This window comes from Lactuca virosa, chromosome 5 (assembly GCF_052849685.1).
Source record: "Lactuca virosa cultivar CGN04683 chromosome 5, Lactuca_virosa_CGN04683_v6, whole genome shotgun sequence".
Taxonomy (NCBI): Eukaryota; Viridiplantae; Streptophyta; class Magnoliopsida; order Asterales; family Asteraceae; genus Lactuca; species Lactuca virosa.
Window position 1 is genome coordinate 18,761,033 of NC_136430.1, and position 13,580 is coordinate 18,774,612.

Genomic DNA, 13,580 nt, shown 5'->3' on the forward strand with positions numbered 1-13,580 from the left:
ATTTTATAACTTAGAAGAGGGATGCCGTAATCCAAGCTATAAAATATTTGAAGGTAGGTGAATGACGATTCACCAATTTCCACCATGAAAAACGAAATAATTTATTAGGTTTTAATTGGATTTGAAAGTCCTAGATCTTTGAGATTCATTGAACTGTTCAAAGGCATGTTTCAATCTCGAGTGTGCCCTTCAGGTTTTGTGACTGGGATGCCGAGGATCACAAAACAAGGTGTGAATAACCATGCAAATATACTTGGTACCCTTAATATTTACCCCTTAATCTGTGTGCCGGTTAACCACACACGCTCCACCGATACTATGATAAATATTAAGTTACCCTTTGCCTACCTTGTTAAGTCCAGGTTAGTGTGCCGGTTAACCACACACGCTCCACTAACGACTTAAGCAAAGTGCAAAGTGTAATTTCATGGGTTAGCACCAAATTCACATTTTCCTAAGTAACTAAGATTGGGTATTAATAAGAGTTTAGTTACTTAGTATTTATCATTAATACTTTTAATGAATGGAGAATTATAGTCCTTGTCCTACCCGTTCGGCTAACGACCCTCCACCAGTCAAGGAAGCGGTGGGTGAGAGTGGACACCCATTAAACTGCCATTTTATAGGCAGTAACCTTATACCCCCCTTATAGACCGGCTTCGTGAATGAGGCCTACTAATGGTAAGACTGACTTTACTCTTATACATATATATAAATATTATTAACTTATAATATTATAAAGTATAAGGGTTGAATTTTAACTTTTAAAATTCTAAGGGCTAACTTGGAATTAAAGTATTCATAAGTGAAAACTTTTCAAATTCCAAAACTTGAGGGCAAGTTTTGAAACTATTCAAAACTAATTAATTCCATAACTTATGAATTTAAAGTAGTTTTAATTTAAAAAAAAACTCTTCAAGTTCCATAACTTGAGGACAAGTTATGAAAGACTTTAAACTAATTAAAAAAAATAACTTTTTTTTATTGTAACTTATGGAACTAATTAAGGTTACACCTTTTTTTTTAATTTAATGAAGAGACTCTTGAACCTCCATAACTTGAGGACAAGTTATGGAGTCATAAAACCATTTAATTAGAACTAGACTCTTCATTTTGTAACCTTTGCCAACTTTTATGAGTTTTATGATTCTTAAATGTGACTTTTCATATAACTTGAGGACAAGTTACAAAAACACACTTTGGAATCAACTCTTAGATTAAATTGGATTGAAAACAACTATCTCATAATTTTTCCTATTAATCTAAACAAACTCATAAACATGAACATTCATAATCAACATTTTTCAAGCATCATATAAACATGTATAAAACTTGAAACTTTGATTATTATCCTTTATTTGGATGAGAATAAACATTACCATAGTATCAAAAAACAAATTTTATGAACAAAAACACTTTGCGGTAATGATTCTAATCCAAAACAGGCCAAAAAAAATTCGATTTTTTTCCAGTTTTTTTTTCCAGCAACTTGCATAAAGTATAATTGAAAAATAACCAGGCTCTGATACCACTCTTGGGTTATGAGCATTCTAACACTCCTAAGTGTACATGCAACCCTAAATACCTTGGATCTATGTTTTCTCTATTATACATACAATTATGAACATGCAAGGTATTATCCTAATCTAGCATACAAAATAATAAATATAACAAGATAGAATACATACCTCTTTGATGTAGAATGTCTTCATGAAGCTTGAGTGCCTAGTGCCCCAAGTGTGACACCTCAAATAGTTCACACAACACCAAATACACTTGGAATAACTTGAGAGAAACTTGAACACTCCTTAAAATCGTCTAGCCCTCACACTCACACATAGTGCACGATTTCTTGAACCATGGGATTCTTTTATATGGTGGCTATTAGGGTTACTCCATGTAACTCATAACTTTACCCATTCCTTAAGCTCCATGGATTTTAACCTCCATGGAGTATCCATGGGTCACCCCATGGACTTAGTCCAACATAAGGAATCTTGGATCACAAGCCCACATATATAAGAATGAATGATTTACACAATCAACCCATATATTTAATTAGTCTCATTTTGATCACTTAATTAATTCCAAATTAATTCTTGATCAATACTAATTAAATAACCTTATTAATATATTAGAACTTATAATATATTAATAAACTTTAAGTGTTATTTCTCTCATTTTAGTCTATCCAAATGCATGATGCCATGCAACCCAAATGGACCATGCCGGGTCGGGTCAAGTCTTACCAATTATAGTTATGGACTTAGACATTAATCCAACACTTATTGCTTAGTGTAAATTATGGAAACACTTAGATGCGCAAACCGATTCACGAAATTCCCAACTTAAAAACAATACATACTCAACATCTTTATGTTCCGTGACAGCAAGATGCCACAGAGACCAAACCGCGGAAATAACCAACCACCGACACCACTGGAAGTAGACTCAGCTGGGTTTCAAGCAGCTGTATCTGTTGCAGTCACAGCAGCCATGGCGCAAATGCACCAAGGGAACAATGGCGGAGGAAACGGGCAGGGGGATGGAAGTTCAAACAACGGAATAAATCGAGGACCTACCAAGACATGATCTTACAAAGCCTTTACCAACGCCAAGCCACAAACCTTTAATGGAACGGGAGGTGTCATAGCCCTAAAGAGGTGGATTGAGAAAATTGAATCCGTCTTTGAAATTTGCGGGTGTCCAGATGGGTGCAAGGTCAAGTTCGCAGCATGTACCTTTGTTGATCAAGCTCTTTCATGGTGGAACGGTCACATCGAAGCCATGACCCTTCCAGTGGCAAACGCGATGCCCTGGGAAAAACTGAAGGAAATGATGTTGGCAGAGTACTGCCCTAGATGCGAGATACAAAAGATGGAACAAGAATTGTGGAACTTGACAGTTCAGAACTCCAATATTGATGCATACATATCCAGGTTTAGCGAGCTATCCCTTCTGTGTCCGGGTATGATCACCTCAGAAGGGAAAAAGATTGAGAGGTTCATCTGGGGATTGACTGCACCTATCCAAGGGAATGTCATTGCGGCAAACCCTGAGACGTTTGATAGCGCCAAAAGATTGGCCAAGAAACTGTATGATCATGGCAGCAAGAAGAGTGTTAAGATTGTGGAAGTGGATGTTAAGAAGGAAGAATAGAATAAGAAAGGGAAGAACAACAAGAGAAGAGGAAAACAGAACTCTGAATTATCTAAGAAGCAACAGACAGTGACTGTCCATGCAGCAACCCAAGCTACCACAGCACCACATGCTCCAGCCTCATCCACGCCGAATGCTCCGAAACAGTACACATGGAATCTTCCCAAGTGTAACAAATGTAACTACCATCACCACGGGGAATGCAGAGAGATGATGTGCACAAGATGCAACCGGAAGGGCCATACAGCAAAGTATTGTAGGACCCAGCTTCCACAAAACCAGATGCCCAACAACAACAACAACAACACCACAAAGGATGGAGCCAGTTATACCTGTTATGGGTGTGGGAAGACCGGACATTTCAGGCAAAATTGTCCCAATGCAAACAACCAGGCGACAGGAGCAGCAGGAAGAGTGCTTACTATGGGTCAAGGAGAAGCGGTTCAGGATCCCGCTGTTGTCACCGATACGTTTCTCCTTAACCACTCATATGCATGCATCCTGTTTGCTACCGGGGCAGAGCTAAGCTTTGTGAGTAATAAATTCAAACACTTGCTAAAACAACAACCCCAAAAGCTTAATGAAACCTTTACGGTGGAAATGGCTAATGGGAAAACAGAATCAGCTGGGGAAATCTATGTAGGATGTACCCTAACTTTAAATCATCACGCCTTTCAAATAAACTTGATGCCTGTAACTATTAGGAGTTTTGATGTGATTGTCGGCATGGACTGGTTGAGCCTCCATCATGCCGAAATTATGTGTTGCGAGAAGGTCGTTCGCCTTCATCTCCCTAACCATGAAACCCTAACTATATACAGGGACAAACCCAGTACGAACCTTCGTCTTATCTCGTGTATTAAGGCACATAAGTATCTACAAAAAAAGGACTTGGCGTTTCTGGCTCACATAGTGGATAAGTCCAAGGAAGAGGTCAATATTCGAGACATCCCAGTGGCTTGCGACTTCCCGGATGTCTTTCCTGAAGATCTTCCGGGGATACCCCCAGAAATACAAGTCGAGTTCCGAATTGACCTGGTACCGGGAGCTACGCCCATTGCCAAATCACCCTATAGGTTGGCTCCTGCGGAGATGCAAGAACTGTCAAGCCAACTTAGCGAACTCTTGAGCAAAGGATTCATCCGACCTAGCTTCTCACCCTGGGGAGCTCCGGTCCTCTTTGTTAAGAAAAAGGACGGATCCTTTAGGATGTGTATTGATTACAGAGAACTAAATAAGCTCACTATCAAAAATCGCTACCCACTTCCGCGAATAGACGATCTATTCGACCAGCTCCAAGGAGCAAGTTACTTCTCTAAGATAGATCTGCGATCCAGATACCACCAACTCAAAGTCCGGAAAGAGGATATCCCCAAAACCGCTTTCCGAACTCGCTATGGACATTTTGAATTTGTTGTAATGCCCTTCGGTCTAACGAATGCCCCTGCCGCATTCATGGACCTACTGAATCGAATCTGCCGACCATTCCTTGACAATTTTGTCATTGTTTTCATCGACGATATCCTAGTCTATTCTCGAAGCGAAGAGGAGCATGGCCGACATCTCCGGCAAATCTTGGAAATCCTACAAACCGAAAAGTTATACGCAAAACTCTCTAAGTGTGAGTTCTGGCTCCGTAGTGTGAACTTTTTGGGTCACGTTGTCAGTCAAGAAGGGATACATGTGGACCCTTCTAAGATCAAAGCCATATAAGGATGGGCGGTCCCAACGACACCCATAGAAATTCGTCAATTTTTAGGTCTCGCAGGCTATTACATGAGATTCATTCAGAACTTCTCCAAAACAGCCAAGCCACTTACCATGCTTACACAAAAGGGCGTGCCATTTGAATGGACAGAAAAGCAGGAGGTTGCTTTCCGAACTCTGAAGCGAGCTCTCTGTAGTGCACCAGTACTATCACTACCAGAGGGAACAGAGGACTTCGTAGTTTACTGCGATGCTTCGAATCAGGGTTTAGGCTGTGTACTCATGCAACGTGGAAAGGTGATAGCTTATGCATCCCAACAACTAAAGACACATGAGGTGAATTATACCACCCATGATCTCGAATTGGGAGCTGTGGTCTTCGCCTTGAAAATTTGGAGGCACTACCTTTATGGTACCAAGTGCACCATTTTCACCGACTACAAGAGTCTCCAACACATTTTAAATCAAAAGGAGTTAAACATGAGGCAGCGAAGATGGTTTGAGCTGCTAAACGATTATGAGTGCGAAATCAAGTACCACCTAGGCAAGGCTAACGTGGTAGCTGATGCCTTGATTCGAAAAGAATACTCAAATCGTCGTGTGAGGACTCTTTCAATAACCATTCAATCCCATCTGTCCTCTCAAATCAAAGCAGCCCAGTTCGATGCCATGAAGATAGAAAACAGAACAAGCGAAGCATTACGTGGAATGGAAAAGAACTTTGAAGTCAATGAGGACGGAGCATATTATTTCATGAACCGAATTTGGATCCCTAAACTTGGGGGATTCAGAGAAGTAGTCATGAATGAAGCCCATAAGACACGATACTCCATCCATCCGGGTTCAGATAAAATGTACTTTGATATCAAGCAGCAGTATTGGTGGCCTAACATGAAGGCAGAAATTGCCACTTACGTTAGCAAGTGCCTCGCTTGTGCTAAAGTGAAGGTAGAATATCAGAAACCCTCGGGACTATTACAACAGCCGGTAATACCTGAGTGGAAATGGGAGAGGATTACCATGGATTTCGTGACCAAATTACCCAAGACAGCGGACAGATTGGATGCCATATGGGTAATAGTCGACAGATTGACAAAATTCGCTCATTTCCTGCCAATAAAGGAGTCATACAAGATGGAACTATTGACGAGAATATACATCAAGGAAATTGTGAGACTCCATGGAGTACCAATATCTATCATCTCAGATCGAGATAGTAGATTTACTTCATGCTTTTGGCAATCGCTTCAGAAAGCTATGGGAACACAACTCGACATGAGCACTGCCTACCACCCACAAACCGATGGTCAAACTGAGCGAACCATTCAAACGCTTGAAGATATGCTTCGCGCATGCGTGATAGACTTTGGAAGGTCGTGGGATACCCACTTGCCTTTAATTGAGTTTTCGTACAACAACAGTTATCACTCAAGCATCAAAGTTGCTCCTTTTGAAGCCTTATATGGACGTAAATATAGATCACCGTTGTGTTGCGCTGAGGTAGGTGACACTCAGCTAGCAAGAGAACAGACACCAAGCAATGCATTAACAGGACCGGAAATCATACGCGAAACGACAGAGAAGATAGTTCAAATCAAAGCTCGACTTCAAGCATCACGAGACCGACAGAAGAGCTACGCTGATAAACGGCGAAGGCCCTTGGAATTCCGAGTCGGGGATCGGATGTTGTTAAAAGTCTCTCCCTGGAAAGGGGCGATTCGTTTTGGGAAACAGAGAAAACTAAACCCACGATACATTGGACCATTCGAGATTCTTGCCCGAATCAGTCCAGTGGCTTATAGACTGCAGCTACCTACCGAGCTTAGCAGTGTACACCCCGTGTTCCATGTTTCAAATTTGAAAAAGTGTTTATCCGACGAGACTCTCATCATCCCATTGGAAGAAATCGAAATCAACGAGAATCTCCGGTTCGTGGAAGAACCCGTCGAGATCATGGACAGGGAGGTGAAGCGTACTAAGCAAAGTCGCATTCCAATAATGAAGGTTCGATGGAACGCAAAGCGTGGACCGGAATTCACTTGGGAACGCGAAGACCAGATGAAACAGAAGTACCCTCACTTATTCTCACATTCTTAAACTCTAGCTTCAAAAAGAATTTCGGGACAAAATTCCCTCTAACGGGGGGATGATGTCACAACTAGCATTCTAGCTAGGAAATTCTGTACTCTTGTAAACATTATCTACTGTAAACTTGTAACCCTAATTCATGTTATGCTTGAAGTTCAACCTATGGAAACAAATTCAAACCTAGATTCATCAAGTGAATTTGAAAACCCTAAAAATCCCGGTTTAAGCTCATTATGGACTAGAATTCTCTTATTGGGCCTAATGGGCCAAAAAGCCTCCAACTTGTCTTTGTTGGGCTTAGAACCTTCAAATGGGCCATAATTGGACCCACATTCATGAAACCTAACCTGTTGGGCCATCATGGGCCTAAAATGGAATGGTGTACCTCTCTTGGGCCTTATTGGACCATAACTAATCAAATTAGCCCTAATGAGCCATAAATCCATCCCCTTAATATCACATTGGGCCATGAACATTCACAAAGACCCAATGGGCCGAGAAATACTCTTTGGGCCTTAGAATTTCGAAATGAGGCAAATAATGGCCCAAACTAAGCAACTCTTTTCTTCTAGCCCATGTTTTCGGCCCAAGCATAAAACAAAAAAAAGGATGAAATGAGGGTTGACATTAGTGGTGCCACCTCATAAATGTACATAGGATATCAATGCACCATTCTCCTATCTCCATGCAAGTCAACTTACCTCTCTCTCCCCTCTCCTTTCTATCCTCGGCCGAGACCACAAACCCCCACCACCCTCTTCAATCTTCTCCCCAAACTCTCTCATATCTTACAAGAACATTTCCTCACTTTCATCACATTTTTTAGATTTGCTTAGGTTTCAAGAGGATCTTCACAAGATAATCATCATTCTTGGTAAGCCTTTACACATTCAAGTTTCATAACTCCATCTTCATGATAGATCACTCTTTTAAACAAAGTGTTTGGTGATCATACTCCTAGAAATCTTCTTGAGTTCGAGATCTACTCAAGGGAGTTGCTAGGGCCGAATATCACTTCATCTTTCCACATCTTCTTCAAAAACCGAATCCACAAAATCAAGGTGAGTTCATACCCCTCTATTTTCGGTTTTCATATGATTTATGGGGGAGAATACAAGTAAAATGTGAAGATCTATGTGTATTTGTATGTTATGTGTGATTTCTTGTGTTTATGTGGTAAATATGTGCTAAAAATGAAAGATATTTCGAGATCTATAGTTCAAGAAGGAAAAATATGTGATCTAGGATATATTTCACTTAACATGTCAAGATAAACTACCATACAAAGTTTATAATAAACATACTACAACATAAAATTTGTTATTGGACTATTTTTGATAAATAAACAAATGATGGGGAAAAAGATGTCACTCACGGTTTCTACAAGGATCAAAAGGTCAAAACATCTAAAATAAGAGTTTTTATAAATATTACGCTTTTTAAAGGGCTAAAAATGTAAATTTTAGCCTAATGGGCTAAAATTTGAGCTTTTCGGCTATTTAGGCCCAAAAATGCGAAAAATCAAACTTAAGGGGGCTAAATTGGAAAATTTTCTCAAAAAAGGGGCTATAAACGTAAAAAAAAACCTATTTCAGGGGTTAAAATGGCCTTATTTATCAAAAGGGACTAAAAATGCAAAGATTTTGGATTTTGGGTAAAAATTGTAAAAATTGAGAAAAGTGTGGATTTAAATGCAAATCTTTTAACTAAGGGGCTGAAACTGTCCAAAATAAAATTTTGGACTTAAAACATTATTTAATTAAGTTTTTAGGCCAAAAATGTGAAGAAAAATAGTTCAAGAACCTAATATGTCATTTTTCATAAAAAAATGCTAAAAATTGCCAACTTTACCAAAATAAGGGGGCTGAATAGGTCAAACTAATATTTTTGGTCAATTATGTTAATAATAAAATAATTGGGTCAAAATATACAAAACTTTATAACTTATGAGTTTAAATAGAAAAATATCTATTTTTATAAATCTATGAATCGTTATAAAACAATTTGGTGATTATTACGACATATCGATTAAACAATTTCGCAACACTAATACTATACAAAACAAGTAAACATTCTAACTGTTGGGCTTGAAAGATTCTAATCATGCTTATTGGGCCTTCGTGACCCATTAACATAACTTTTGGGCCTAACATAAATAATACATGTTATTGGACCTCCAGTGACCCGATTACATGCTTAAGGGACCCTCAATGGCTTTTACATGCTATTGGGCCTCGGTGGCCAATTAACATTGCTAGTAAGGTCCAAATAAATCATGTGCGAAATGGGCCAACGCGTCTTTCGTATACTCGACAGCCTTAAATAACATACGTAATTAGTAGGGCCTAGTAGTCCTCTTCTCCTCGTCTGTTAGGCTTACCTTCTATTCAAGTAAACAAAATCAGGTCGTTAATCAAGGTTAATCAAATTCATTTGGATTAAGTGAGTAATAACGGGCGACACCAATAAGTGTCGGTCGTAGTCTGTAGTTATAATCAAAGTCTCCTGGAGGGAGAGCGAGAGTTTGTGTATAGATCTATACGGGGGTGACTCCCCCACACCTAAGTTGTTCGCTACAGTTAGACTCGGCCAGTCTAGGGTGACAAAATCTTAAGATCAATTCTGGCGTTCATTAGAATGCCAAGACAGACGAACTAGTCATTATCATGCATGGTTATAACGACTCACATAGAGATCCAATACCATCTAAGTAATCATGGGAAATCATATTCATTTACTGTGATGATACAATAATACAAAAAAGTCATACTATTTTATCGGAGAACATCGGGTTTTCCGGGGAAACCAATCTTATTCACTTGTACTTTCAATAACTATAATGCAAAACTTCTCATTTATACACGTTTTGAAATCATTCACGCATATACTTACAGGATCAGCACAACATTTTCGTGAAAAGTCTTATTACAGAAAATATCGGATTTTCTGGGTTTTACAAACGACACAAACTATTTTACATCAAACATACTTATGAACTCACCAACATTATATATGTGGACCGTTTTCAAAATAACTTGTATTCTCAGGTAACCGTTAGAACGAGGAAGCATCCAGTGTGTTGGAAGTTTCTTTTGTAGTTGCTAATCATCAAACACTTTATATTTTAGGATCATGTAATGTAAACAATGTACTTGATCTAAACAATGCCAGTTGTACTATGTAATGTTTGGTGATGAATGTGTTATGTTTCATGTATATTCATTGTGATGATATTTCAATTTAAGTCACGCGAGCCCTCGGACGTTTCCGCCGTCTGGTTCGGGGGTGTGACACATACATACATACATACATACATACATACATACATACATACATATATATATATATATATATATATATATATATATATATATATATATATATATATGTCAAAACAATATAGTGTATATATAAACGAACCAAAGACACCCTTTCAAGAACAAATTTTATTTAACGTCAATTGGAATAAAATATAGTAAAAGTGAGTTTATGATGGTTTTGGTTTAATAACTACTTTGTTTGTATATTTGTGTTTCAAATTTTGTATTTATTGGTTGATTTCACATTGGTTGAAATCTAGATTTTAGTCAAAACACAGCCGTTATGATGTCTGATTTTCGCTAGAAAACTTGTACTACAATTTAAAGTCTAAGTTTAGGGACTTAGGCACAAAGTATACGAAACTTTACTACTTCATTTTTTAAAGTTTGATTTACTTTCTTGAACAACTTGAACAGATTAGTCAAATAAACTTTTCATTAAAGTTTAGGGACTTAAGCGCACACACATAATTCTAGATCTGATAATTATGGGAATCTTTATATGAGATTGATACTCGTCATCCACTAAGAACATGAAAACTTAGTACAATCCCTCTGTTCTAGAACTGTTAATCCATGAGGAACGTGGAATATATTGGTATAGATCTATACAGTTTGACAACCCTGCATGTGGTTGCTAGCTACAACCGTTGTCTTACGAGATAAAACGGACATAATTGTTCTTTCTGTACTTATTTGACAACATTGATGAAGCGTTAGTGATTATCTAGGCACCTCTATTCACAGTGCTCTATAGAGGCTATTTCATTCTTAGTGACGGTTATAGGATCATTATAAAACCCTAGAAATTCATTCTAGAATGTGCAGGAATAAAATGAGAACGATTTATTCAAACGGTTAAGTGTCAAAGATTGATTTCATTGAACAAATAAATCGTTAACTCGACGCGACATTCTATCGAATTATAACTTAGGTTAATAAGTTATGTAGATAACAAAACTCTTTTACTTGTATGAGGTTACAAGGGTAAAATATGTTGCGTTTTGTACTTTTATAATTCATTAGTCTAAACACACTCTTGATTATAAAAATGCACGGAGTCAGAACGATAAATAATTCTCTTTTACTTGTGTAGGTTTACAAGGGTAGAACGTGTTACATTTCACACTTTTATAATTCATTAGTCTAAACACGCTTTTGATTATAAAAACACAGGCAGTCAAAACCACAAGCAAATCTCTTTTACTTGTATAGTTTTACAAGGGTAAAACATGTTACATTTTACACATTTATAATTCATTAGTCTAAACACGCTTTTGATTATAAGAACACACGGAGTCATAACCACAAGCAAATCTCTTTTACTTGTATAGGTTTACAAGGGTAGAATATGTTGCGCTTACACTTTTATAATTCATTAGTCTAATCAAACTCTTGATTATAAAATCACTCGGATTCAAAGCTATAAAAAACTCTTTTACTTGTATGTATTTTACAAGGGTCAAACATGTTGCATTTTATACTTTTATAATTTAGGAGTCTAAACACACTTTTGATTATAAAAACATACAAAGTCAAAACGTGTAAAGCACACCAACATTATTGTTGACATATTATTTTCAAACGTATGAATCTTCTGGAACATATGAGTTGAAAGACACACCATATGTGTCGTGGAATAATACATTTTTTGTTTAAATGGTTGGCTGATATGTTAGGCATTTTGTTTCATTTTGACTTACGTTTGTAGAACTTGTTCTAGTATTTATCGTCTGTTAGATCGAAAATAATGTAATCCTTCATACAAAATTTGTGCAAGAATGTAATGTTTGTATTATTCAATATATGTTGTTTAATTATGATCTAACGTTTACGTCGCAACCCGGCATTTCCGCCGACTGTCGGGGTGTGACATATTGGTATCAGAGTTAACGACTATAGTGAATAAGTAGTTTCCTAGGAGAGCACGACTATAGTCTAGGGATTACTCTCATAGGTCTAGGTATTCCTAAACCTACAACATCTTACAAATAGGTTTACCTCTATAAACCTACGACGCGTTACGCTCAGGTTCTTTCTTTAGACCTACGACTCTATACCCGGGTTTATTTCTATAAGCCTACAAGTAATAAGTATTGTTAACTATACTGTTGAAGAACTACTTACCGGAGCAGTGTAAGGAATGATGTGTCGCTTGGGTTGCTAGATTTCAAAACAGCTATATGTCAAATGGTCTTGCCCTCCGGATATCCTGACTGACCAGAGCCTTGTCAGCTAGACCTGACGTAACACATGATAATTAATAATACATGTAAACACAACAAACACAAGATATAGAGTTATATATAAACCCATTCCTACGATGAGAACACATGTATATACAACCCGAACATATATTATATTAATGTAATTATTATATTAAAATATTATGTGGAATTTATTAAAATAGAAAAAACCAATAAAATAAAATGTGGAAAAAAAATTAAATCAAAATAACCACAGAAATGACATTTGACAATTTAAATAAGAGTATGACATGTGGCAAAAAAAAATTTCATTTATCAGAGTAGATTTCAGTGTAAATACAAATTTTATTTAAAATAAAGACGTGCCTTGCAAAATTATTTAGTTATCTAGGAAATTTTGATTTAGTCAACTAAAAATCTCGATCTCGTTAAAACCAACAATTATTTAAAATGTTTATTATGAATAAAAAAAACAATCAAAATCGAATTCAATGTTACATTGTCTGTCACAAAATTAAACATGGAAACAAATTAATTGTTCACGTCATAATTTTGTTTTCCTTTGAATGGAATATATTGACCATGGATTCCACATCCGGTCAAACACGCGCGCGTATGACACACACATGACACCATCCGTTATGTTCATATAAATAAAAGTATGTATGTAAAGATCATAATATTAGATTTTAGACAAAACATCAAAAATGGTCCCTGTGGTTTTCGAAAATATCAAGTTTAATCTCTAAGTTCAAAAAACCTCACAGATGGTCCCTGTGGTTTCAAAACTTTTAACATTTGGTCCTTCCGGCTCACTCCGTTACCATTTAGCCGTTAAGTAAGGGGTATTTTTGTCATTTCACTACCCAATGACTATTTTTGAAGATTTGCCTTATTTAAAAAAAAAGAAAAAAAATATAATTATTTAATATTAATAGGTCTCACCCTCTCTCTCTTTCTCTCTCTCTCACAAACGCACACACATACACACACAAGACCACAGAAGCTTCACCTCTCAACATTTACTCCTCTGCTACTTCTCTAGTTCTCTCATCTCTCTCTCTATCTCTCTCTCTCTGTGTGTGTGAAGGTTTTACGT